We start from the raw sequence: 23,849 nt of genomic DNA, 5'->3' as shown, positions 1-23,849 counted from the left end.
TCAGACCATGCAAGGTATTGAAAATGTAAAGAAACCAGAAAAATAAAGCTTACATGACACAACAACTGGAGGATATATTGATTTTAAAATGGATAAAATTAGATCTATATGGTTGCAGGGAAGGAATGTAATATAATGTAGTAGTGCAGGGAGGGAGAGATGAGTAATACATATTTTAAAGACAGGAAAATAATTATTTTGAGTAACTGACTAAAGAACTTTGTTAATACTGATATAGAATAAGCATTGTAAACATTAATAGTAAAGCAACTAGATATTACAAATATTACACAACATTGCAGGTACCCAGGTATGTGTAAGTAAATATAAAAAATGAAAAATGGCATAAATGGCCCTTAGGGATTTAGTGATTCAGACTATATTGACCCAGAGAGATTGTGGTAAGTTCTGAGTTTGAAAAAAAAGTAAAATAGGGACTTCCCTGGTGGCACAGTGGTTAAGAATCCGCCTGCCAATGCAGGGGACACGGGTTCAAGCTCTGGTCCGGGAAGCTCCCAGATGCTGCAGAGCAACTACGTCTGTGTGCCACAACTACTGAGCCTGCACTCTATAGCTCATGAGCCACAACTACTGAGCCCGTGAGCCATAACTACTGAGCTCACGTGCCACAACTACTGAAGTCCATGTGCCTAGAACCCATGCAACAAAAAGAAGCCACCACAATGCGAAGCACGCTCACCGCAATGAGGAGTAGCCCCCACTTGCCACAACTAGAGAAAGCCCACACGCAGCAACGAAGACCCAACGCAGCCAAAAATAAATAAATAAGTTAGTTTTTTTAAAAAGTAATATAGCTCCTCTCCTCACAGAGCTTATATTTCATTTAGGAAGATATGCAATAGAAACTAATGTATAGAGCTTGTGAGAAGCATAAGAAAGAAAGAAATAGACTCTATAAGAGAAAATTAAGAGTGTGGGAGTGAGTAGGCAGAGAGAGCCTCTCCAGAGAAGTGACATTTGAACTGTGACATGAAGGATAAGAAGTAATAGGATAGCAAGAATAAGCACAAGATATCTCCAGGAAGAGAGTACAGCAAGTGCAACTGCCCTAAGGTGGGAAAATAACTTTGCCTTAAAAAGAACTTTCATCTAAGAGTGTAAGTGGGTGAGGGAGAAAGTGGTATGGGATGAGACTGAATAGTGAACAGGTTCCCGATATCATATGGTCTTATAACCATTAAAAGGTGCTGGAAATGTATTCTAAATGCAATAAGAATCATGAATGAGTTTTAAACAGTAGTGAAATAATGGAACTCAAGTTTTAAAAATAAGCCTACTTATATGTGGAGAATGTATTATTGGAGGGTAACAGTGGAAGTGGTGGACATATATTGTTCTCCCAACATCCACTTTCTCATCTCTTAGAAATAGTGCCATGATGTTCCTTTAGGGAATGATCTTTCCCTTCTCTCTGTTCCTGTGGATTGGGTGGGTTTTACCCTACTTGAACCAGAATTCCAAAAAGCTACTATTGACAAACAGGAGCAATGTTTCCCTCTCATACAGTACTTGGATCTGAGATGCCTATATGATCTGGGCCAGGCTCATGAGAGCCCTACTGTGGATTTTTTTTTTTTTAATTTACTTATTGGTAACTTTTTTCTAACATCTTTATTGGAGTATAATTGCTTTACAATGGTGTGTTAGTTTCTGCTTTATAACAAAGTGAGTCAGCTATACATATCCATATATCCCCATATCTCCTCCCTCTTGTGTCTCCCTCCCATCCTCCCTATCCCACCCCTCTAGGTGGTCACAAAGCACCAAGCTGATCTCCCTGTGCTATGCGGCTGCTTCCCACTAGCTATCTATTTTACATTTGGTAGTGTATATATGTCCATGCCACTCTCTCACTTCGTCCCATCTTACCCTTACCCCTCCCCATGTCCTCAAGTCCATTCTCTACGTCTGTGTCTTTATTCCTGTCCTGCCCCTAGGTTCTTCAGAACCATTTGTTTTTTGTTTTTTTTTAGATTCCATATAAAGCATACAGTATTTGTTTTCCTCTTTCTGACTTACTTCACTCTGTATGACAGACTCTAGGTCCATCCACCTCACTACAAATAACTCAATTTCTTTTGTTTTTATGGCTGAGTAATATTCCATTGTATACATGTGCCATATCTTCTTTATCCATTCATCTGCCGATGGACACTTAGGTTGCTTCCATGTCCTGGCTATTGTAAATAGTGCTGCAATGAACATTGTGGTACATGACTCTTTTTGAATTATGGTTTTCTCAGGGTATATGCCCAGTAGTGGGATTGCTGGGTCGTATGGTAGTTCTATTTTACTAGAGCAAATAATTGGAAAAGAAAAGTGATCTTTCTCTGGGAAGGAGAGCTTGACTAAAACTGAAGTCAACGCAGTTAGGAGACACTTGAAGTACAGTTGACCCTTGAACAACTGGGTTTGAACTGCACAGGTATATTTTTATGTGGATTTTTTCCCAATAAATATGTACTAACTACAGTACTACAAAATCTGTGGTTCGCTGAATCTCAGATGCAACATGTGGATACAAAGGGCCGACTGGAAAGTTACACTTGGATTTTCTACTGTGCAGAGGATTGGAGACCCTAACCTCCGAGTTGTCAAGAGTCAACTGCAATCTAGAGAGAAATAATGGTGACTTGATATAGATGGGTGGAAGGAGAAAGAGAGAAGAGGGCACACTGTAAAATATCTTTGAAGTAGATTTGACTGGCCTTCCTAATGGAATAGATGGAAATAATGAAGAAAAATACTTCAGACTTTGCCTTCTGAGACAGTATGAATGGATGGTGATGCTAAACAGTGTAAGAAAAAGACTTAAACTGGATTTGGTGAACGAGGAAATCAATAAATTCATTCTTGTACTTGTTAAATTTGAGACAACTTAGGCCGTTTTGAGTGGATATGTCAGGAAGACAATTGGATATTGAATCTTAGGAGAGAGGTATGAATGGTGTATGTATATGTATACATATATCTATATATATGTATATTGAAATTAGAACAGGTAATGGGGTGAGTGCAGACAGAGAACTTAACAGGGCCCAGATCAAGTCCTAAGGAACCTCAACAAAGTAGACTGAAATGGAGCAGAGTATAAGACAAAATATAGGAATTGTTAATATTCATTATAATCCTGTTGCAAAATGTGAATCATAACGAAGAATCTTAGCAGATGCTTAATTTCAAAATGCTAAATATGATCTTTGCTATCAAAAAACACCTGCAATCCCTTAGGGCTGTCAAAGCAAATATCTATATGAAGGTACCACTTTATCATTATTCAGAAAATTGTGCTTTCCGAAATGTCTATTCACTTGCACTGAGGAAAGGTTTCCAGTTGACAATTTACTCTCAGAAAAAAAATAAATGCTATAGATTCTGAATTCTTCATGAAGCTACTGGATCTTTCCAGTCCTGAAACTAATTTTAATTCATTTTGAGGGCCATGAGGGGAAACTAAGGAGGGCTGTTACATAGCAGAGGCCAATTTAGTGAGGAAAGCATCAGTAAGTTGTCATACTTCCTCCGCCTCTTTTCAAGTATAGCACTTTTCAAGTAAAGAATATTTGGATGAGCCAAATGTTCTTCCTTGCAGAGGACTTAATAAAAAGAACAAAATGTATGAAGTTTCACAGAAAATAGTTCTAAATTTAGACAGAATATAATTATTTATACGATTGTACAACATAACCATGAGTCGGTGCTTAATCACTCATCATAATGTCACTTTTTGTATCATAAGAAAGACAAATTCAAAATGGGAAATCACACCAAGTAGTAGGCACTTAACAGCAATATGAAATTTTATAAGGCAAAGTAACTTCACATATTAGACTGAGGTATATCATCCTCAGAATTATATAAGTCCCCTGAATCGAAAGGAATGGAGGATCTTCTCCATTTAAGAAATAATGGTGGCTGTCTAGGTACTGTAGATGTTATCGTAAACAAGAGAGATAGAATCATTGCTTTTTTTTACTTCAAATTCAAGTAAATAAGCAAACATAAAAGTAAACAAGTAGTAGTTTAAGATAATGGTAATAACCTCTATGGAAATAGAGAAACAATGGTGATTAGGGTGATGGGTAGCTATACCAACTGAATATGTATGGAAATTATGGCCAAAGTGCCTGCCCTCTTACTTCCATGAGAGACCGTGTGGCTTGTGCTCATTTATCCATAGTTCCAAGTCACAGTTGTTCTCATTGTAGCTGATGACTCCAGGAGGAAAGAAAATATCTCACCCCACCCCACATTTACAAGACCTCCCTTCCAGACCACAAGTGCGTGAATTCTGTAAGGCCAAAATATCTTTCCTTCCTCAAAAGACTATTGGTACTAAATTCACTAAATGCCTCATATCCCTGCTTTCTACCACAGCTTCTGTGTAGAGTCTATGTGAATGGTGTGCCACTGTGGCAGTGACTGTGACTTCACATTGTATCTGTGAAGCCATAAGATCTTTAAGCTATCCCTAGCTCTATTCTCATCTGTATGATTCTCAGTATGTCTGTTTCCTCACCTGCCCTCCTACTCACACTTATTTTCCCTCCAAAACAATCACATTGGGCTTTCTGGAACACTCCCCATAGAACCAGCAAGTCCCTACAATCCTACCAGCTTCCCCAAACATTACTTTAACTGAAAATGGATGACTACTGAGAAAACGTCTGCAGCTCTCCCAAGTAGAAATTGTTTAACATTCTAGAAAACAATAGCCATAATAATCGCAAGCATTTATTGTGCACTTCCTATGTACAGCACTACACCTATACTGTACATGGATTTATTTCATGAATAAATTTCATAACCTTATTTCATTTAAGTATTATAGCAATCCAATAAAGTAAGTATTTTATTCATATTTTAGAGATGTGAAACTGAGGCATAGAGAGATTAAGTAACATTAATCAAGGTCACAGAAGTATAGAGAGATGGAGCCAGCAGGGGAATCCAGGCAATCTGAATCCAGAGCTGAGACTCTTAGGCAACATCTTCTCATGGGTTAGAAGTGGGGCTTGAGTTGTCATTGTTGTCTTGTTCTACAGAAGCTCTTTCAGCCACTTTTTTAAACTCTTGTGCTTTGTTGTTTTTATCTACCAACCTCCTGTCCAATTCATCTCATTCACTAAAGATTTTGGTACCCTGCTCAGGGTATTCCTTTCCTTCTCTATTCTTACCATCATCTCAGGAAATTCAGTGTCCACATGGACAATCTATCCAACATCATATTTTAATGGTTCCCTGACTTTCTTATCATTAATGGTATATTTCAGATCATCTCCACCAATCCCTTATAATTTACCACTGAAAAAATTTCCACTTTCAAAATTACAAACATTTCACTCTCTTATGAAAATTTCCATTTGCCTGCTCAGACCCCCAACTCTCACTGTTCTTCAGTCTCAGCCTCCAGCTCCATTGACCTCTCCACTTCTTCCAAATATCAAACTCCTTATACCTTTGTTTGATTCTACAGTATTTTACTTCAATCATTTTGTTGCCAATGCACTAACCTCCCTTGTCCATTTGTCCTTTTAAAGCCTCCAACAAGAAAAGCTCCAACCCTGAATCCAACCATCTTTGTTACCTGCATCTATGTCTATACTCAGATAGCTAAGCACTCATAAATGGATTGACAGTACATAAATGGATTGATAAAGTCAGTCAACAACTTCACCTATACACAATCTTAATATAATTCTCTAATCATCTTGATCTAATTTCTATAACAAATATTTCATATGTTCTTTATTCTTTACAAGCTGTGATACCCTGTCCATACACTTCACTCTCAGCAGATGATTGCATTGTACTTAACTAAAATGATTCGAGCCATCAGACAGGAATTCCTTCAATATTCTGCTGCCAAATCTGTCATTAACCTGCATGTGTACCAACCTTCTCCTCCTGCCTTCCTGATACAAAAAGGTGCATGTCTCTCCTCTTCTTGAAGGCCAATTCTTCTACATGTAATCTGAGTCCCAGTTCCTCCCACATTCTTCAGAATCTATGCTGACATTTAATGCTTTCACTTTCAGAGTATTTTTTTTCTTTTTACTAAGACCCACAACAAGGAATATATGTATTACATTGCAACGCAATATATCCACATTATACATATATATGTACTTATCACATGTAACATATGCACTGTATAAAAGTATCATGTATAAATATATAAAATATATCTCACTGTGGTTTGCAGTTGACAATTTGTACCAAAGAAACACAATTTTACAAGGTAAGATCACCTTACTATGCATGATACACTGATATTTTACCTTTTTTTTAATTAATGCTGGTCACCATTCACTAAATTAATGCTACCACACAATAGTGAGTCATAACCTGCAGTTTGAACCACAATGAATTACTCTATTCCTCTACAAATTTGTCTTTAAATTCTTTCATCTAAAAGTTAAAAAAAAACAAATTTTACCTCCGATGCTCTTTCAGCTCATATACTTCGCACATTTAGACTTAATAGAAAAGTTATTTTAGTCTGCACATTTTTGTCCCATTAACTCCTCAGAACAATTTAATCTGTCCCCTACCACACTACCACATGAAAACCACTTCCCTTAAGTTTCAGTTAGCTCTCTACAGTGAGTCCCCTACATACGAACATTCAAGTTGCAACCTTTCAAAGATGTGAACGTGCATTCGCATGTCCGATCACGTAAGTTAGTTCACGTGTCTGGAGTACATTGTCCCGTGCATGCAGCCTCTACAAGTGGTTGTGCTTTTGTGTACTTTTCTGTACACTACTGTTGCTGTGCAACACGAGGAGCTTACTAATGAAGACCTGATGGAATTGGAGGCCCAGAGAAAGGACGAAGAGAGACAAGAGGAAAAAGAAGTACCTGAAGAAACCAAGAGATTCACGATGCAGGAAGTGGCAAGGGGATTTTCTTTACTTGAGGAGGCACTGTTAGTTTTTGAGGCACAGGACCCAAACGTAGAACAGTACATGAAGGTTGCAGCAGCCGTTCAGAATGCAATCCAGGGCTACCATGTCATCTAGGACAAGAAAAAAAAGAGCTACTACCCAGACATCACTGGATCGTTTTTTCAAGAGGGGCGATAGAATTGAATCCAGCAAGGAACCAGAACCTGTGCCATCAACATCAGGCGTGACTGAAATTGCAGCTTGGCCTCTGTCTGCTATTGCTGATGGTCCTTCAGCTCTACCATCTCCCACCCCCTCTCCCTCGTCCAGTCAGTAACTCTCCTTGCCTGTTCACTCGATGCCAGCCCCTGTAGGCCAGTTGTTGTACTGTACTTTTCAAGCTACTGTACTGTAAAATTAAAAATGTTTTCTTTATTTTTTGTGTTTGTTTTTATATGTTATTTTAATGAAAAGTATTATAAACCTATCACAATACAGTACTATATAACTGATTGTGTTAATTGGGTACCTAGGCTAACTTTGTTGGACTTATGAACAAATTGGACTTACGAACGTGCTCTCAGAATGGAACTTGTTCGTATGCAGGGGACTTACTGTATAACTAAATTCAGTGGACACATTTCTGCCTTCACACTACTCAGCATCTCAGCAGCATTTAACAACTGATTACCCCCCTCCTTGAAACATTAATTTTGCTTTGCTTTCATGACACTACATTCCATTTGTTTTCCTCCCTTCTCTCTGTCTACCTCCTTTCAGCCTCTTTTCGCTGGCTCCTCTGTCACTCTCAGGTACTGGAGGCCCTCCATTCATTTTACTCTTCTCTCTTAGCATCTCCTTCTCACTCTTTAGCTTTTGCTCTAGTTCTCCCGTTTATTGTTGGAATTACCATCTTGATTTAGGAGGCAAGAGAGATGTCCTATTTATAGGCTAGAGGTCTTTGGACATTAGCTGTGAAATAAGTCTTCCTATCCTTAGAGAATATAGGAATATTCATAATAATTCAGAATCCAAAGCTTCTCCTGAATCATTTCCAAGCATATGCAGTTACAGAACCCAGAAATATTGCTTTTTATATTCTATGCTCATGAACCTGACTGCTTTATCACATTTAGGATTCACTGTATAATTTCTGACATATCAAGGAATATCAAGATTTTCTCTGCATTTCCGATTTAGTTAAATTCAAGGTTTCCTTTTCTCCCTATAGGACTTATGTATCCCTGCAAGTTAACAGCTTCTCTTGGAAGTCAGCTGGAAGCCTTTGAATGTTACATGCTCAGTATCTGAGGAATAGATTTTCATGATGTATGAATCATCACACCAACCTTTCCTAGCTTTGAAAATTCTGTGATCTGTTCCAAGAGATTTGGCAATTTCTCCTATCTTTAATTGCATTGCCTGGAGGGTAACCAGAAATCCTTTTTTAAATGTCTCAATGACAAAATAAAACTTAGCTTTATCTTCTTGTATATTTTCTCTCCCGTTAGGTACTGTAAATTACTTGGTTGATACTTTAAAAACATGCAGATAATGCTCTAGCAAGAAATATTTGCCCAATTTGTAATGTTTTCATCTTACAGATTTGTGTTATGCTCTTTTGAACCCAGTACTTTTCATTTCAATGTTGCATCCCAATATAATAATTTTTATGAATTTTGGGCTACAATTATGGTTCCAAATTAATTTAAAATTCAATCTTCTGTTTGGATACAAATTTGCAAATAACCTAGCTGAGTAGACAATTAGATAAATAAGCACCTGCACCTACAGAGTTAAGTTCACAGGCAGAGTGGACCACATGGAAACTTATTTCTTTACCAAGTTTTGGCATTGAGGCTGCAAATGAACCTTGGATTATACAAGGTACCTCAATTTCAAAATGTTAAAATGTGGAGACAATGTATCTCTGAATCAAATAAAAATGTCCTTCACTAAAATCTGCTGATTAAATTACTAAAATTGCAAAGAACCAATAAACATTTTGAACACATGTTGCTTAAGCTGTGTAACAAAATAATTTCATTTCACATGCATTAACTTATGCATATTGTCATTAGAACTTTGATATATAGCTTCAGGCTGTAAACATACATATATCAGTTATAAATATTCACATTTTATTGAAATTCATTCTATTTTTCCTCTAATTTTATCACTCTGATTATTCCTTCTGCCCCCAGGCTACCTTTCTTTTTGGTTTTAAAATGACTAAATAAGTAATTCCTTTAAAGGATCAAACCTATGTCATTTCTTCTCTGAGAATCATAACCAAACCAATCATATTTGTATACCTTCACTGTTATATTAACAATTAAATAGGCACAACAAATAAGACTATAAAACTTTTATTAGAGTAACTAAGATATTACTCTATAAGCATTTGGTTTCTATGGTTTAGTAGTTATGGGAACAAGCAATTATAAAATTACAGTGATATGTTGTTAATTAAATGGCTCAGAATTAGAGGAAGAAAAAGCCCAAATTATCAGGTCATCACTAAAAAGGGGTTAACTAAGTTTTATATTTACAATTTTTTACTCAATAGTAAAAATGCACTTAATGAAAAACATTTCATCAAATTTAAGTTCTATTAATTTTAAAAATTTTTATTGGAGTATAGTTGATTTACAATGTTGTGTTAGTTTCAGGCATACAGCAAAGTGAATCAGTTATAAATATACATATATCCACTCTTTTCTTTTTTTTTTTCTTAGATTCTTTTCCCATATAGGCCATTACAGAGTATTGAGTAGAGTTCCTGTGCTATACAGAAGGTTCTTATTAGTTATCTATTTTATATATAGCAGTGTATATATGTCAATCCCAGTCTTCCAGTTTATCCCTCCCCCCTTCCCCCCAGTAACCATAAGTTTGTTTTCTACATCTGTGACTCTACTTCTGTTTTGTGAATAAGTTCATTTTGTACGCTTTTTTTTAGATTCCACATATAATCGATATCATTTGATATTTTTCTGTGTCTGACTTACTTCACTCAGTATGACAATCTCTAGGTCCACCCACGTCATTGCAAATGGCATTATTTTGTTCTTTTTCGTGGCTGAGTAATATCCCATTGCATATATGTACCACATCTTCTTTATCCATTCCTCTGTTGATGGACATTTAAGTTGCTTCCATGTCCTGGCTATTGTAAATAGTGCTGCAATGAACATTGGGGTGCATGTACCTTTTCAAATTATGGTTTTCTTCGGGTATATGCCCAGGAGTGGGATTGCTAGGTCATACGGTAGTTCTATTTTTAGTTTTTTAAGGAAACTCTATACTGTTCTCCATAGGGGCTGTACCAATTTACATTTCCACCAACACTGTAGGAGGGTTCCCTTTTCTCCACACCCTCTCCAGCATTTATTGTTTGTAGATTTTATGGTGATGGCCATTCTGACCGGTGTGAGGTGATACCTCATTGTAGTTTTGATTTGCATTTCTCTAATAATTAATGATGTTGAGCATCTTTTCAAGTGCTTTTTGGCCATCTGTATGTCTTCTTTGGAGAAATGTCTATTTAGATTTTCTGTCCATTTTTTGACTGAGTTATTTGTTTTTTTGATATTGAGCTGCATGAGCTGTTTGTATATTTTGGAGATTAATCCCTTGTCTGTTGCTTCCTGTGCAAATATTTTCTCCCATTCTGAAGGCTGTCTTTTTGTTTTGTTAATATTATTTTTGAAGTTACAAAACAAAAGAAAATCAAAAACAGAAACTACTCTTAACCCCGATTGGACTAATTCATGAATGTTAAAATTGTCAACAGTCAAAATTGACTTGAATATAGAAACAGTCTTTAAAATATATCAATATAAGCCAAATAATTTCCAACTCTAGTAGGTTTATTTGATTGTAATACATTGTTTTCCTGATTCTTTTTATGCTTCAACATGGCCAGACAGGAAATAAAATCTTTGCATTAAATGCAATGCCTTTACCAGTCCAACCTAGAGCAGTTCAAAAAAGGGTCAGTGGTTCTGAAGGAGCCTCCCAAAAGCAAATTGAAAATATTTAGGTAGTGGAGTTTTTTCCTAAAAGTGTAATCAAATTTGGCCATAATAATGACCAAATAATTTCCCCAATTATATATAATTTCCAAAAATTGTTGTGTTAATGTACTGACTACATTGGCAAAGGGGTAAAATGCAACCTGTAGAATCAATTGACTCAAAGCTTGGCTCTGATCAACCAATCAGATGATACTAATTTCCCTTTGGAGGAAACAATACTGAGTAAGAATTAAATTCACAGGCTATTGAATCAGATTGCCTGCTTTGAATGGTACCTTCACCAATTATTAGCTGTGGGATCTTGAGCAAGTTACTTAAACTCTCTGTCCTATACTTCAGTTGTCCTTTAGTTACTTAAGGTAGGTAAACAGAACCTACCTTATAAGGTTATATATATGAGTAAATCATTTAACACATGTAAAGACCCTAGAATAGAACCTGGAAAATAGTAAGCTTTTGATAAATGTTAGCTACTGATGTTACAAATTTAATGTGAATGTCTTGTTTTCTAAACTGGTTAATAAACTGCTCCAGGGCAGGCACCAAGCATTAATTTTATTTTCATTTCTGGTACTAGCACAGTAGATATTCAGTGAATACCTGTTAAATAATAACACAAAAATGCATTATGTTATATCTTAGAAGAACATTATAGTACTAATTAGAATTCAGAATCTGACGACAAGGATTCCATGTGAATCCTTCAGAATAAATTAATTATACCAAAGCAAATACCTGTAGGTAAATTACATATACCCATTTCTTCAAAAGCCTATAGATATGTTTAGACAGATATTATTTTCATGAAAGACCGCACTGACAGCTTTAAATAGAAAGATGCAAGATCAGCATTTCCCAAATGATGTTTTATGATGTTTTATGTCTTTACGGGGCTTATTGTCTATAAGATTTTTTAGCTTTATGATTTAATTTATATGATATGATATTTAACATAAGTATACTCTGGATCTTGTGAAAACCATCTTAAACATAAGAATGGCTTCATAAATTCAGTACCCAGTTGGTGTTTATAAAAATAGTACAACAAGGAAGAGCTTTTAATTGTCAGAGTCTAATAAGAATGTGACCATTTACATGTAACTAGTGAGGTGTGCCAAGTGAAAGCCAACAATATCAGTATATTGACTAAACAAGTTATTCAAAGTAATTCCACAGACAAAAGTTATGGAGAATTGAGTCATCACATAGTCATTTCAAACTAAAAGTAGTCCTTGTTTAAGAGAGTCAGTACCATTTTCAACCTCAGAAAATTATTTATTTTGAACAAGGCATTCATTCATTACACCAAATTAATTTTCTTAATGTTAGTTTATTTGCTTCATAGTTTTTCTTATACAAATACATAAGAAAATCATACTTATTTCTGTGTTTTTACATATTTAAGTAATATCACAGTAAAGAGTAACTTAAATGACCATTAGTAATATACAAGAGTGCTTTCCCTTTAAAATGGTTCCTTACATTACTCATGTGAGAAATATTGATTAAGATGATAACAAGGCCATTAGCATGGGAAACATGGTAGTGGCTAGAAGGAATTTAGCAGTATTTTATAAATATCCAATAGTTTCTGGACAATGAGATTTTTACCTCAGTTATTACTCTCTTCTTTAGAAGAAGGATTGGCAAAAGCAACATCCCTCGGAAACCATAGCCTATGGGCCAAATCCAACCTGCTGCATATTTTTGTAAGTGAAGTTTAATTGGAACACGGCCACCTCCATTCATTTATGTATTATTTATGACTGCTTTTGCCTGACAACAACAGAGCTGATAGAGACTACAAAAGCAAAAATATTTACTATCTGAATCTTTACAGAAAATATTTGCTAACTACAACTCTAGAATTTTCACTTTTTCTTAGTATTAAATATATCTTAAAATATCTTCATGGGACTTCCCTGGTGGTCCAGTGGTTAAGACTCCGTGCTCCCAATGCAGAGGGCCTGGGTTCAACTCCTGGTCAGGGAACTAGATCCCGCATGCCACAACTAAGAGCCCGCATGCCACAACTAAAAGATCCCACAAGCCACAACTAAAGATCTTGCATGCTGCAACTAAAGATCCCATGTGCCGCAACTAAGACCCGGCACAGCCAAAATAAATAAACAAAATGAATAAATATTTTTAAAAAAATCTTCACATAGCTCCATGGAACAGAGTGGAGAATTAAAAAATAGACCTACACAAATTATGTCCAACGGATTTTTTAAACAAAGTTGAAAAAAACAATTCAATGGAAGAAAGATAATCTTTTCAAGAAATGGTCTTGGAGCAATTGGACATGCATGGGCTAAAAAACAAAACAAAACAAACTTCAACCTAGACCTTACATGTTATATAAAAATTTTTAAATTAATTTAAAATTAATCACAGGGACTTCCCTGGTGGCACAGTGGTGAAGAATCTGCCTGCCAATGCAGGGGACATGGGTTCGATCCCTGGTCCAGGAAGATCCCACATGCCGTGGAGCAACTAAGTCCATGTGCCACAACTACTGAGCCCACACACCACAACTACTGAAGCCCGCATGCCCTAGAGCCCGTGTGCCACAACTACTGAGTCCATACGCCACAACTACTGAAGCCTGCGTGCCTAGAGCCCATGCTCTGCAACGAGAAGCCACTGCAATGAGAAGTCTGTGCACCTCAACAAAGAGTAACCTCCGCTCACCCCAACTAGAGAAAGCCTGCACACAGCAATGAAGACCCAACACAGCCAAAAAACTTTTTTTTAATAAATAAATAAAATAAAATAGCAAAAGTTAATTTCTAAAAAAAATAAAATAAGTTTAATCACAAAGTTAAATGTAAAACATAAATCTGTTAAACTTTTAGGAAAAAAACATAGAAAAAAAATCTTCAGGATCTCTAGCTATAGGAAGAATTCTTATACTTGATGCCAAATGCATGATCCATAAAAGAAAAATTGATAAATTGGACCTCATCAAAATTAAAAACTTTTTTTCTACAAAAGACTCTGTTAAGAAATTTAAAAGATGAATTATGATCTGGGAGAAAATATTTGCAAACCTTACACAAGGACTAGTACCCAGAATATATAAAGAACCAAAAATAAGTATCTGGATTATATAAAGAACTCTCAAAACTCACCAGTAAAGAACAATCCAATTAGAAAATAGTCAAAAGACAAACAGACATTTCACAAAAGAGGATATGTAAATAGTAAATAAAATTTGCCTTCTATATACCACTAAAAAGGATAAATTGATGGCATGGGAAAAGATGTTCAATACAGCTTGCCATTAGAGAAATGAAACTTAAAACTACAATGAGATATTACTACACACCTACCAGAATGGCTAAAATTTAAAATGGTGGTAATAACAAATGCTTGCAAGCATGCAGAGAAACTGGATCATTCATACATTCCTGGTGGAGATGTAAAATAGTATAGCCACTGTGGAACAGTTTGTGGGTTTCTTATAAGACTAAACATGCAACTACCATATGACCCAGCAACTGCATGCTTGGGCATTTATCCCAGAGAAACGAATACTTATGCTAATGCAAAAACCTGTAGCCAAAAGTTCATAGTAGCTTCATTTGTAATGGATAAAAACTGGAAACAACTTAAAATGTCCTTCAGTGGGAGAAAGATTAAACAAACTATGGCACGTACACACCATGGAATACTACTCAGGGATAAAAAGGCAGGATTGATATATATACAACAACTTGGATAAATCTCCAGGGAATTTTACCTAGTGAAAAAAAAGAAAAAAAAAAACCTAAAGCTTTTATACTATAAAATTCCACTCGTATAACATTCTAGAAATGGCAAAAGTATAGAGATGGAGACCAAATTCATGGTTGTTAGGGATTAAGGAAGAGGAGGATAAGCTGGAGTGGTTTTAAAAGAGTACAATAGGCAATAGATACCCTTGTATTGATGGAACTGTTTTGTATCTTGACTGGTAGTAGTTCCATGAACCGTTACATGTGACAAAATTGCTTACATCTGAATACACACACACACACACACACACACACACACAGATGAGTACAGATCTTCCTTCCTTACGATGGGGTTACGTCCTGATAAACCCATCATAAGCTGAAAATATCAAAATTCAAAAATGCATTTAATATGCCTAACCTACTGAACATCATAGCTTAGCCTTGTCTACCTCAAACATGCTCAGAACATTTACATGAGCCTGCAGTTGGGCAAAATCTTCTAACACAAAGCCTATTTTATAATAAAGGATTGAACATCTCATGTAATTTATTGAATACTGTCCTGAAAGTAGAAAACAGAATGGCTGTATGGGTACAGAACGGTTGTGAGGGTATCAGTTGTTTGCCCTGGTGATCGCATGGCTGATTAGAAGCTGTGGTTCCCTACCGCTGCCCGGCATCACTAGAGTATCTTACCACGTATTGCTAGCCTAGGAAAAGATCAAAAGAGATTATCATACTAAGTGAAGTAAGTCAGAGAAAGACAAATATCATATGATATCGCTTATATGTGGAATCTTAAAAAATGATAAAAATGAACTTTTTAAAATAAATTTACTTATTTATTTATTTTTGGCTGCACTGGGTCTTTGTTGATGTGCAGGGGCTTTCTCTAGTTGCAATGAGCAGGGGCTACTCTTTGTTGCGGTTCACAGGCTGTTCATTGTGGTGGCTTCTCTTGTTGCAGAGTACGGGCTCTAGGTGCGCAGGCTTCAATAGTTGTGGCACGTGGGCTCAGTAGTTGTGGCTTGCAGGCTCTAGAGTGCAGGCTCAGTAGCTGTGGCGCAAAGGCTTAGCTGCTCTGTGGCATGTGGGATCTTCCCAGACTAGGGATAGAAACTGTGTCTCCTGCATTGGCAGGCTGATTCTTAACCAATGTGCCATCAGGGAAGTCTGATACAAATGAACTTATTTACAAAACAGAAATAGAGTCATAGATGTAGAAAACAAATTTATGGTTACCAGGGAGAAAGGGGGTGAGGGATAAATTAGAAGATTGGGATTGACATATCTACACTACTATATATAAAATAGATAACTAATAAGGACCTACTGTATAGCACAGGGAACTCTACTCAATACTCTGTAATTATCTATATGGGAAAAGAATCTAAAAAAAAGTGGGTATATGTATATGTATAACTGATCCACTTTGCTGTACAGCAGAAACTAACACAACATCATAAATCAACTATACTCCAATAAAATTTTTTTTTAATTCAAAGTACAGTTTCTACTGAATGCATATCCCTTTTGCACCATTGTAAAGTCGAAAAATTGTAAGTCAAACCATTGTAAGTCAGGGACCATCTGTACGTGTAAAACTGTAAAAATCTGAATAAGATGAATGGATTGTATCAATGTCGATTTCCTCATCATGGTATTTGTACTATAGTTTTACAAGATATCATCATGAGGACAAACCAGGTAAAGGGTACATGGGAGCTGTCAGTATTATTTTTTTACCACTTCATGTGAATCTTCAATTATCACAAAATAAAATTTTAATTAAATTTTCTTAAAAGCTTGCTCCATAGAATAAAAGTAACTTCAAATATTGCTCCTCCCCCTTTTTTGAGCAACTTTCTCTGTGAAATTTTAATATATAACTTATTCGACAAATATGCATTAGGTATCCACAGAACTATATAATGACATCGTATTGATACTAGGCACGTAGGAATGAAAGTAAGACTTAATTTTGACTACAAGAGAACACCTACTGAGAAGATAGTAATAGCCAATTTCCAACTGAAAGTGTCTTCGAATTAATTACACAAGTGCTACAAAATATATTAGAACTTCTGTGTTAACTCCATGACTCCCAGATACTATAGAAGCTTATTCTAAATGCTTTAGACAGAGCCTCAGAATATGAGCTCTGGATTCAGAATGCCTGAGATTGAAATAAGTCTTTGGGACCTACCAGCTGTGATAACTTAGGAAAACAAGTTAACTCCTTTATGCCTCATTTTCCTAATATGGAAACTTGGGGTAATAAAGTATTCATCTTGGTCTTTGTGAGGATTATTTAATGTAAAGAGCCTGGAACAGAGTAAGCACTGAATTGTTCTTGTTGTCATAAGTAGTAATGAATGTAAAAGAACAGAACAATCCCATGTTCTCAGCTATTACTAAAAATTAAGAAATCATATTTAGATGGTTCAGCTGAAGCATAAACAAGCACGTATTTAGACATTATTTAGTTGGCTTTTGCTATTTTTAAAGACCCCTGATTTTTTAAAATAAATATGGAATACTGTAAATATCACAAATATATATGCTGATTGAATTACTACTGACCATTGAACAATGTGGGGGGGGGGCGGGTGTTAGGAGTCCCCACCCTCTGTGCAGTCAAAAATCCAAGTATAACTTATAGTTGGCCCTCTGTATCCATGGTCCCTCCTTATCTATAGTTCCCTATTGGTGGATTCAACCAACCTCAGATTGTGTAGTACTGTAGTGTTGACTATTGAAAAATCCGCTAAGTGGACCTGTGAAGTTCAAACCCTTGTTGTTCAATGGTCAACTGTACTCTTAGTTTCTGGAGTTGTAGTTTACATCATTGTCTTTCAGACATACTTATTTTAAATGATGAAAAATGAACTGAAATATTATGAAACAGATATTCAAAAGTTTAACCAATGAAATATTTTTTACATGAGATCTTGAAAATGATAATGCTACCAGTAGAAGGTCACTATTCACAAAAATAGAGAATGTTAACTTTAACACATTTGGCAGAGAAACATCTGGATTTCTTTTTTATCTTAGTATGAATAATATACTTGAGCTGGCCCCATTACAGCCTGATGCCATTTAGGGTGCCTAGCAGATGTTTTTTGCTTTCCTTCTTATTTATTTTTTCCTTCTCACTATATTAGTTCCCTTTCTTTCCCACTTTCCAGCTTATAGAATTCTTTTTCCAGAGAAGTAATATGTGTCAATAAAATATGTAATAGAACCTGACAATACTTCATAACATTTTTTATTTTCAAAATTATTTGAAAATTATCATTCAAATTATCAATTTGAAATTATTATTTTATAGGTTAGTAAAATGTGACTGCATTTTATTAAAAGAATCGTGTTACCTGTACCTGGTCACGTTATTTTTTAATTTCTCCTTTCCAATGGCAAGTACTATATAAAAGTTGCTACTTTACTTGTCATACCAAGTAGATATGGTAAAGGCCTATTAGGCTCCTAGTTGGCTCAACCACTGTATAAAATTACTCCCTAGGGTATATTTTTTAATGCTGTTTCCAGACTGGTTTTGAATAACTAAAGTATTCACACTTCCCACGGGAAGATATTTCATAGCATGACTTTAGTATTAGAACACTTTTCCTGAAACTCTATTTAAAGTTTCTGTTCTTATATTACAATATTATCTTATTTTTCTTCAGTCCTCTAAACACATTGTGCTTTGATTTTTATGAATTCCTCACTCAATTATCTCATGACCAACTGAGTATTTTGTCATTAATATTTTCCATAAAATAATTTATATTAATTCAGCTATTCAAAGAAATGGAGAAAAGCATAAGCATATACTATTCAGAACCATAGATAATTGATCAAATATATAATTTTTAAATGTCTATTAAATATCTATTAAGCTGACTCATTTTGAAGACTTTAAGGAAAGAAAATGTACGTTATAAACATAGTAAAACATTGAATTAGAAACATTGGTAGTGGGACTTCCCTGGTGGTGCAGTGATTAAGAGTTTGTCTGCCAATGCAGCGGACACGGGTTCGAGCCGTGGTCTGGGAAGATCCCACATGCCGCGGAGCAACTAAGCCCGTGCACCACAACTACTGAGCCTGTGCTCTAGAGCCCTTAAGCCACAACTACTGAGCCCGCGTGCCACAACTACTGAAGCCGTGTGCCTAGAGCTCGTGCTCCACAACAAGAGAAGCCACAGCAATAAAAAGCCTGTTCAGGGCTTCCCTGGTGGCGCAGTGGTTGAGGGTCTTCCTGCCAATGCAGGGGATACGGGTTCGAGCCCTGGTCTGGGAGGATCCCACATGCCGCGGAGCAACTGGGCCCGTGAGCCACAGCTACTGAGCCTGCGCGTCTGCAGCCTGTGCTCCTCAACAAGAGAGGCCGCGATAGTGAGAGGCCTGCGCACCGCGACGAAGAGTGGCCCCCGCTTGCCGCAACTAGAGAAAGCCCTCGCGCAGAAACGAAGACCCAACACAGCCAAATAAATAAATAAATAAATAAATAAATAAATAAATAATTTTAAAGGGGTATATTTATAAAAAAAAAAAAAGCCTGTGCACCTCAACGAAGAGTAGCTCCCGCTCGCTGCAAATAGAGAAAGCCTGCGCGCAGCAACGAGGACCCAATGACGAAGACCCAACGCAGCCAAAAATAAATAAATAAATGTATTTTTAAAAAAAAGAAACATTGGTAGGACACAGAATGATTGAAAAATTATGAATAATTGGCCTATCCCCAGCCCTGGACATTAGCTTAATCTTAAATTATCTGAAGGCAATTGTTCTATATATTGTTCTAAGATTAGCCAAGAAATAAATATACCCTTTCAGTCTTTGAAATTTTGGTGAATATGACTGATACGAATAAGACAAATAAATTTATAAATAAATAAAACTCCAAGTATACATTATGATATATAAATTTTAATGCAAGCATATTGGATTTGGTAGAAATAATGGTGACCAAATAAAATTCCCAATAGTATGAGTTATAAATGATAACATTTTATGCAGACAAAAACCAATAAATGGATCAACTCTTAGTTTAAAATTTTATTTTAAAAAATTATTATAAAAATAACTTCAGTAAATTTAAAATGAAATGGCAAAATTGTGAATGGCTAGCTGTGAAAGAAAATTGGTCAACAGATTAAACTGACATAATGACATCTATCCAGCCAAATATAATTTTATTTTTCCCAAAATATTTTCACCAAAAAAATCAATTTTTGTTATAACTCTGAATAAAATATTTTACTTTTATGAATGAAAAGCAAAATGATCTTAGAATCAAAATCTAAAGTTAAATACCTATTTGCTGAAAACAGATCAAAATATTCTGTCTCTATATTTAAAACATAATAAAGACCTTCTGAGTTTTAAAAATAAAAATAAATTATTTTGATAGGACTTGGGATAGAACCAATTATTCACTATTAATTCATTTAATAAAAATTTGCTGAGGCACTTTTGTCAACATGTGCATAGTTATAAGAAGCAAATTGCTGTGAATATGGATTTCAAAATCTGTAAAACTTATAGAGAATTGTATACTGTAAATACAGTAAAGCTTCTTACATAAAACTTGGATATACTTTTACATGAATGCTTCTAAAAAGTGTACTAATATATTTATAAGATTTTACGGTTCACAACACATTTTCAAAAATTTTTTTCAATTGATCCTCCTAACAACCTATTTTTAGGTTAGAAAGCATGTGAACCAGAGAAGTGAAGCAATATGCTCAAGTTATATATTTGGATTCAATGTCAGGTCTTCTTACTCCAAATTTAGGCTCTTCTCATTACTTGTTTTTGATTACTATATTGATATCCAACTACTTTTTATTATATTCCTTAATTTTATTTTTCTTATATATTGATAAAAACTCACAGCTTATATAAGCAATTTAACAAAATTTTACAATTACCTTGGGAAACTTAAACAGAAACAAAACAAAAATAAACATTTCCTTAGTTTTCAGCAAATCAAATCTAATACACATTTCACATTTAATACAAGAGTGAAGTTTGTGTTTTCAAAAAGCAGCAAATTGAATTAAATTTTAAGAGAACTAAATATATTTTCTAAAACTACTGAGCCAGATGAAAACAAAGAACCCCTTCCACTACCCACAAGATTCTCATATGCTTTCAGACCGCAAAACATCATATGCTGAAAGATTTTTCCCGAATCACCACACACACACACACACACACACACACACATGTCTTGTTCCCCTCCAGTATTCTATACTGGTTGTGTTTTGGGAGGTATCATTGACTATTTAACCTGGAACTTTCAGATATGAGAACTCACACTTGAACTGGATCATATGGTGAGGATAGCTTCAAGTAGGAGGTATAATTTGTTTGGAACTTTAAAAATGTATAAGTTTTAAACAAGGAGATATTAGAAAAGAGAGAATGAATTAAAGGAAACAAAGCATTATGGAAATCACGGGACATATCAGGGCAAGAGGAAGTAATCCACTTTGACTCATGTATAAGTCAGACGAAATGCATTAATAAAGGATAGAGACCATGGTGTGAAGATCCTTGAATGCAAACTCTCCACCCTATACCTAAAAACTTAACTATACTTACACTCATTTTTACACCATTTCTTTCAGACTCCAAAAGAAAAAAAAGTAATACTCTCTCCATGTATGAACAAATGCTTCATCTAGTTTTTGATCACATCTGACCATTTCCAGAATCTTGTTTTATTAGCTATTCCCTGTTTTTCTTATATTTTAGCCCTCTATTTGTCTACCAGCTTGTTTCTTCACAAATTATATTCATGCTCTAGTCTCCTCCATTTAAAATAAACAAAGCAATCCATAAATATTCTTCCTCTATTCAGACTTTCTATGGACCTACCATCCTGCTTTTGAAAGGAATCTTCTCACAGGAATAGTTCACCCCTTCTTTGCATCTCATGCCTCCTGTCCCACAGCAGGTAGGCTAACAGTGTTCTAGCAGAGGTCACCATCCAGGATACTAATTGCCAAATCCAATCGATTTGTCTGAGTTCTCTTCTCAGTTAATCACTCTGCAGAATTTGACACTGAACTATCCTATTCCTAAAAATTGTTCAGTTCTTGTGATACATGGCACTATTCTCCCCATTCTTTTTTTTTTTTTTTTTATTGCAACTATCATTTATTTAAAAAAAAGTATATATATATACATACATGGCTCCTTGGAAGGAACACTGGTAAACCAACTATATCATGCTTGCTTTGAATCTCTGCTTTCCTTTCCTGGGAGGGGTAGAGGGTTGAGCATCATTCAAACTACATTATTTAACATCAGAGAAATCAACAACACTCTCAGCTCACCCCCTCCTCACCAGAGTCATAATCGGACACCACTTTACCCCTCTTGCCTCCAATCCAGTGTACTGCGCAGGTAAAGCTGCTGCCCTTTCTCTATCCACATTCTGGGCTCCACACTTTACAGTTAGCTTCATCATGCTGGTAGGAGAACTGTTAACAGACTTCCTAAATCTGGCTGGTAGCGCTCAAAGCATCTTCAACATGTATCCTTTGCACCGGTTGTAACACAGTGGGCTAGGAAACAACAGGCCCAACCCTGGGGCCAAGCATGTCCACGCTCTTCTCCCCTGGGTCGTGCCTCCAGCATGGAGCTGAGGGAGGCATGGTGGCTTCAAAGGAGCATGGAGGGGTGGGGTGCGGTGGGGCGGGGCCTGGGCCACACCTGCCACCTGCATTTGTGGTCAGAGAAAAACCCCCTTGACCACAATCACTGCCGTTTGACTCTGGGAAAAAGCAACAAGGTTTCACATCTCAACAATAAGTGAATCTCAGCTCTACAGCTCAAATTGACAGCATTAAAGTCTACTTTCTTCTTGAAGAAATAGTAAGCTACCAGCTGTTGGTGAGGGATTGGGGTAGGTAAGGCATATGAAGCAGCTGCGAAAAAAACCCAAATCAAACTTTTCATTACGTGGCTGGCCAAGCTCAGGGCCATCCTACTGTCTCTGCACAGAGCTGGAAGGCAAGTGACTCCCCGTCCCTGCCAGTGGGCCCCATGACAGGGCCTCAGCTGAGCCCAGCATGTCCCTGGCAGGTGAGTGAAGGGATATGTTACAATAGGAGGCCCAGCTCCTGTCGGTTCTCACCTGCCCCCACTTCCCTTTCCGCTGACGGGATGGCCAAGCCCGGGTCACCTAGTCTATCACAAGGCCCGGCTCCTCCAGAACATCAGGAGCCTTTAGAACACGGTCAAATTGGATTCTACACATTCACTTAAATAGTAAAAGTAAAATCTGGAAGAATGAAAAGGCTGACACAGTAGCACAACATGGTTTTGGTTTAACAGCAGCTTACAAATGAACAAAAAGGAAACCTCTCATGCAGACACATCAGGTGGCATAAAACAATCGGCAATTTAATACCGTGGGAGCACCGTTAGCCATTCTCTCGCTCCCCACACGCGGGCCTGACTGTGCCCCAAGGGCAGCATCTAGGGTCACGGCTCCAAGGGATCTAGGGTCACGGCTCCAAGCCTCTGGCCCCCGGGCAAAAGCCCTTTCTCACCATCCTCCAGCTGACTCCTCCTAAAGAAAAGCCCAGCTCTCAAGAGAATGACCAATGCAGGTGCCCTCGGTACAGCACTTAACTACCACTTTCACTCCCTCCCCAACCAGTTGGGATATAAGATGCCATCTGATTGGAATATGAAAATTAAAGCATTTCTCTAATAACACAGTACCATTGATGAAATCTCCATAGATTTTCTAGTCCAAGTGCGTGTAAATATATAATAAACTATATGAGAGTATATAATACATATATAATTTCTATATATTTATATAAATTATATATATATATCTATATATAAATAAGATACTTTCTATCGCCGTGACCACGCCGTCCCAAGCCTCAAGGCAGTGTACAGATCGTAGCAAAGCTGGGTAGCCTCTCCTCGCGGGGTGCACGGGGCTCACTTCATAAGCCACGCAGCTGTCCAGTCTGTCTTTTCATCAGTCCTCCTCTCTTCTCTTCGCTTCAGCTTGGTTTTATGCAAACAATGACTCTGATGGATTTGCACCTGTGCTAGTGCTTGGGAAAGGTCCATGCAGGAATGGGCACAGTCACATGATGAGTAAGATGGCATCATCCCCAAAAATAAACT

At 36.5% G+C, this 23,849-nt stretch overlaps 1 long non-coding RNA gene across 2 annotated transcripts in view; it reads right to left on the bottom strand.

The window, feature by feature from the left end:
- LOC309605128 overlaps positions 1 to 23,849 on the bottom strand; it is a 304,606-nt gene that overhangs the window by 264,892 nt on the left and 15,865 nt on the right. The window contains exon 4 of one of the 2 annotated variants that reach the window (XR_014231238.1): positions 6,885 to 7,041. This is a non-coding gene — a long non-coding RNA (uncharacterized lncRNA). Of the gene's footprint in view, positions 1 to 6,884; positions 7,042 to 23,081; positions 23,848 to 23,849 lie in introns of those variants that run through there. The other variant, XR_014231237.1, reaches the window with a different exon arrangement.

Source organism: Balaenoptera borealis, assembly GCF_965194805.1.
Source record: "Balaenoptera borealis genome assembly, chromosome: 11".
Taxonomy (NCBI): domain Eukaryota; kingdom Metazoa; phylum Chordata; class Mammalia; order Artiodactyla; family Balaenopteridae; genus Balaenoptera; species Balaenoptera borealis.
This window is presented reverse-complemented; position numbering and strand designations above follow the sequence as displayed.